The following is a 4291-nucleotide window of genomic DNA, read 5'->3' as shown; positions in this document are numbered from 1 at the left end:
AGGAATCACCTTGTCCATCAACTGGCTCAACCGTTGAGCTGCATTGCACAACCCAAACGGCGTTACTGTGAACTGGTACAAGGGTCTTCCCGGTACCGCAAAGGCAGTCTTTTCTCTACTCTGTTTCTCCAGCGGAATTTGCCAAAAGGCCTCTTTGAGATCGATGCTACTCATGTAAATCGCTTCGGGAAATCTGCTGGTTAGTCCTTCAATGTGAGGAAGTGGGTTGGCATTTTTCTTCGTCAGTGCGTTCACCTTACGGGAATCCAAACAGAGTCGGTTTTTGCCGGGTTTCCGTAAGAGAACCATTGGCGAACACCACGGGCTTTCACTCTCCTCAATCACACCTAGTTCCAGCATCCGATCCAACTCATCGTACAACAGTGTTTGTATCACTGGAGACACAGGGTAGTGACGCTGTTTCACAGGGAGAGCACCTCCTGTATCGATGACATGCTCCATCATGGCACTCTTTCCAAGACCATCGCGCTCGAAACTTAAAAATTTATCTTTGACGGCATCCAGCCTGGCCTGTTGATCAGAGGTTAACTGGTGAGCATTTGGAGAATCTGATTGTTCGTCAACCGAGATACTACTTATAATTCCCGGAGCTAATTGGAACAGTCTCCAAAAATCAACTCCAAGATAGATCTCCTGGTCCAAGCTGGGAAGGTCAACATCTCTTCTTTATCCTTATACGTGACTCTAATGGAAATTTTGCCCACAATTGATTGTCTTTTTCCGTCAGCGGTCCTAACTCCTGAACTAAAGGGTGTAATAGGACAACCAAGTTGTTCAATCAATTGTTCGCAATTTGTCCCTAATATGCTTACACTAGCACCGCTGTCTAGTAAGCCTAAAAACTCTCTCGAACCTATTTTTATTTTGGCATAAGGCCGAGGATCGGATTCTAAATTTAAAATCGTGGAAGATATCTTCTTTGTAGTATCTTTACGGGCCTTGTATCTCACCCTTGCCTTTAAAATATTTTTGGAAGGTGTGCTAATTGCACTGTTAAAAATTCTTGCCCGAGCTTCCTCGTATTCCTGAAGACCAACATGTAGCGGTTTAATTTTGTATTAACTTCTTTCTCTCACTTCATTTTTTATAATTTCTCCTTTTTCTTCTCGCTTTAAAATTTTTATTTTTATCTCACCCTCTTGCAAGAGAGGGGTTTCCATCACTCCATCAGCGGAGGCGGAATTTTTAAAATCTATTGGGGGTTCTGATTTGGATTGGCACGCGATTCCCCCGTACCCTTCGCATCGCGAAACCGGTTTCCCTAATTGCATCGTGGGCAACGTGGAGTTATTACGCCTTCTAGACCACACTTGTAGCAAAACACGTTTCGCACATCAGACTCACAATCAAAGTAAGTATGGCCCTGCACTCTGCAGTTCCAACATTCTAATTTTGTAGGGTCGGCGTATTTGCGAGGCGAAATTTTTGGTCGAGCCGTACCAAACTGATAAGCAGCAAGCTGTTCATCCGTCGGTTGGTACTCCTCTTCCAATTCCAGTTCGTTAACCTGGTTATTTGCCTGGTGGTTTGGCAAAGGTTTCTGGCAATTCCTTCCTCGGAAATGCCACTTCCGCATCCTTGCAAGCAGTCCTCAGCTGATCCGAGGTAAAGATGGCCTGTGGGTAAACTAATTTCCCTATCCTATCATTGAGATTTCTTTTCAGGATTCGCACCATCTCTACATCCGGTATCGGGACCCTTAACTGGAATTTCATCCTGTTTATGGCCATGAGGAAATCTTCACTACTCTCCCAGGAATGCTGCTTGTGATTGTTGCGAGGCAAGAGGAGGTGTGGAGGAGGGTGAAGTGGAAGGATAGGATAAGGATGAGGTGGGAAAAAGAGATAGGAAGATTTGGAATAAGTTAGGTGGGATTGTTGAGATCCGGGGGACGCGGCCTGCTTGCGGTGCACGGCGTCAGCTCGTCGGACGGGGGGGGATCTTGCCCCCGAAACTCAACCTCGCCTGCAGACAAAAACATATATCAGGCCAAGGAATGAGGAAAAGGAAGGAAACATAAACGGACGGACTATTGGCAGATCAGGGCACTGCGGATGTTAGTGCAGTGAGGCCATTACCCACCCTACCTTTAGGTATCCGCGGCCAGTGTTGGATACCCCCAAGATTGTTGGTCGACGATCGGGTTCAGGTCATCCTAGGTCCATGTCCACTCCGCTACCCTCGACACCCCTGAAAAAAAGAACTTAAGCTCTCATCGTTTCGCTTGGGCGAAACATAAAAAAACTTTTTTTTTCTATTTCCGGCGTTTCTGTCCGAAGTTTAATTTTATTTAATTGACAGCTTAATCATCAGATTTATAAACAAAATAAATTAACAAAAAAATTAACATCAAAAAAAACAAGAAAAAAAACTGGTAACAAAAAAAGTCAGGTTGGTAGTCCTACGTCTTTATTTGTTTCTACCTTTGCGTAGAAGTACCCTTTTGTGGTATATTCTTTTTTTGTTAAGCGGATACGATTATCGGAGCCCTAATTCCCTACCCCTAAAGAGCTCTGTGGAGGTATCTTTTAGGACAGTATACAACAAAAACTTACGGGACCGAACACGAAACTTACACCAACCGTTTTTTTTCGCACCTCACAATAAAAAAAATACAAAAAAGATTATGGAATTAAACAAAAAAAATTAACTTCCACGCCGATGAATTACTTAAAGAATTAATTCGTTAAATTTCGAAAAAAACTTAAATATAGGACAATCACAAACACAAAAAGATCCACCGGTTAGGTACATAGAAATATATGATATGGAGATGTACGTCTAGGTTGTGGGCCAAATTTACTTTCTTTATAGTTCCTTTTTCTTTTCCATAATTTATAAATTGATTGTTTTGTTTTCTTCTCGATTTGGTTCCCGTATAAATTTCCTTTTCTTTCAAGTTTTTTTTTTTTTTAAATTTCCTTTAATTTCAAATTTTTCTTCATTGGTTTTTTTTTCAGTTTTTAAATTTTATTTAATTTCAACTTTGTATTCTAAAATTTTTTTTTGAATTTTATTTAATTTCAAATTTTTTCTGTTTTTGAATTTTATTAAATTTCAAAAATTTTGTTTTTTTTTTTTTTTTTGGGCGGCGGCCCCGCTCTCCATAATTTAATTCGGGCCGCCGGGAATCAAACTATTATAAAAAAAAATAATCCTAAGTAAATTTCTATTCTTCGCTAAATTAACACACTCACCACCTTTACTTGTTATCTGCTATGTTCTTTTATTCCAAAATTGTTGGCACCAATTGACATTCACTTTAGTTTTCACTATCTTAGTACACTTTTTCTTTCCTATAAGAAATTAATTTTAATATTCGCATTTAAATCACATTAAATAAAAAAACTAACTTTGCTGGTCCAACTGTTTCTTTTTCGGATATTTGAATTTAATTTTACCACTATCACTCACTTTTTAATCCACTGTGTGGTAGATGGCCAAATGAGGGAGGGCAGAAATTATCATCCCACAAACACCGGCAAAAAAAAATATTCGGATGATGTATTCTATCTCTAACAGGAACACATCATCCGATCCACCTATCCATACATATACCCTCAACCAACATCATCACACTCAAATAGTGGGAAACCACTTAGGTATTAGAACACTTCCAACAGAATAGGGGTATCAGTGTCCCAAGAACTAAGGGTGTGTTCCACGGTCGAAATCGGAGAGACCTGTAACACAGAACCACATGAAACCAGAACATTTACAAAAAAAATCCATACACATAATAACAACGTAACCACAAAACGTATAAATACGAACCACCTAACCACTGCAATGACATGCATTAACCGTCAGTACTGAAAACTAAACACGGACATAAAACAAAGTTTCCTTCACATGCAACTTAACAATTCAACCAACTTAAACGACAATACACCAAACCCAGATCTCTTCCGGAACGCACCCATTGCTTTCCCATGGAATTTCTCTCCACTGAGTTATGGAGAGTTTCCATGGAGACCAACAATGAGGCAAGTGACAGCTACATCACAAAATAAACAACATCCAACAAGTCAACAACTTTTGGGTAAGTATGAAATTTATTTGTTTTTTTATTTAACTATTCTTTTTTATTTTATTATCTTAGGATTGAGGATGCGGTTAACGGAAGGCATCCACAACATGATCCATGATGTCTCGGATTATCTCGAAGTCCGAGCGAGTATTCCTATACTGACGCAGCAAGGCATCCTTCTAAGCTGGCCAGTCATGACGGTAATTTGTCCGCTGAAACTGCCAGTACCACTCGGTAGCA

The 4291-nt window shown here is 40.1% G+C and overlaps 1 long non-coding RNA gene across 1 annotated transcript; it reads right to left on the bottom strand.

The window, feature by feature from the left end:
• Window positions 1-2509: 2509 nt before the first annotated feature.
• Window positions 2510-3550, bottom strand: LOC129948183 (uncharacterized). The gene is made up of 3 exons (XR_008781841.1): window positions 3375-3550; window positions 3222-3317; window positions 2510-3157 (listed from the first exon to the last, which is right to left on the bottom strand). It is a non-coding gene; the product is annotated as an uncharacterized LOC129948183 (long non-coding RNA).
• Window positions 3551-4291: the final 741 nt, after the last annotated feature.

This window comes from Eupeodes corollae, chromosome 2, assembly GCF_945859685.1.
Source record: "Eupeodes corollae chromosome 2, idEupCoro1.1, whole genome shotgun sequence".
Classification (NCBI taxonomy): Eukaryota; Metazoa; Arthropoda; class Insecta; order Diptera; family Syrphidae; genus Eupeodes; species Eupeodes corollae.
This window is presented reverse-complemented; position numbering and strand designations above follow the sequence as displayed.